This window comes from Arachis ipaensis, chromosome B06 (genome assembly GCF_000816755.2).
Source record: "Arachis ipaensis cultivar K30076 chromosome B06, Araip1.1, whole genome shotgun sequence".
Taxonomy (NCBI): domain Eukaryota; kingdom Viridiplantae; phylum Streptophyta; class Magnoliopsida; order Fabales; family Fabaceae; genus Arachis; species Arachis ipaensis.
This window is the reverse complement of record NC_029790.2, coordinates 24,855,486-24,856,662: the sequence shown is the minus strand read 5'-3', so window position 1 is coordinate 24,856,662 and position 1,177 is coordinate 24,855,486.

Below are 1,177 nucleotides of genomic sequence, written 5' to 3'. Positions count from 1 at the left end.
AATAATAATAATAATAATGACTAATCTTTTTTTTATAAAAAAAGACTAGTCTACTACTACATACTAATTATTGCAATTTTATTTATTTATTAATGTACATATATATAAATAGCAACACATATCAATAAATACTTTAAATAGTAATAACAACATCAACCATTTTCATATGATTCTATATTCATGTTATGTTATAGTATATATGTAGGTTCCATTTAGATTAGGGATCAGATTCCTCCATTAATTAAACATTAGAGATTGGATCATTTGGAAGCAATTTCCAAAGAATTAAGAATACAGCCAATTTTGTCTTCTTGACCTGACCTGACCTAATAAATAATGATTCTATTCCACCATGATTATTATTAATATTTATTTTTTTAGCATAAAGCTAAGTATCTTGGTTAGAATCTTCTCAATTCTACCCTAACCATGACTATGGATTGTGTTACAAATTGACACTTTTTTTTCATTCTCTCTCTCTCTCACACACACACATGCAAAAGGGAAGAGAAAGAGATGAGAGAGAGAGAGAGTCAGAGTTGACCTAACTAGCTTTCCCATTTCTATATTGGTTGAATGGTTGCCTTTAATTTAGGGACATAAAATATTTGGAAACTATAATAATGTTGGTGGGGCTAGTGATTTGAATGCACAGCACACCCTATTGTGTAGACCAATTCAGTTTGTGTTTTTTGGTTTCCCTGTAGACCGTACAAGTTACACATATAGGGACATTCACTTTTAGATTCGATCACATTTTTTCCTCCTTCTTATAATAAGGTACGTGTATTCTTTTTTTTTTCCTTTTTCACTAGAGGTAATTTCTGTAATTTTGATCCATTAACATTATTATGATCATTTAAGCAATAAAAAATATTGTTATAATTTAGTTTTGATATAATGTCAGTGTAAAATAATTTTATACATGTATTAAATTACGTAATTTTATGTTAGTGAAAATAATTATTTTTATATTGACCGCGTGAATAATCATCTAAAAAAATAGATGTGATTAAATGATTGTGTAAAATATTTTACAATATTAGTGTATCAAAATTAAACTCATATTTCTAAATAAATTTTAATATAGCTACATATTTAGAGTCTAAAATTAAATCAAAATCTAACTTAATATCATCTTTTTTTCTTGGAGATAGAATCTCAAAAGTAATTTTGA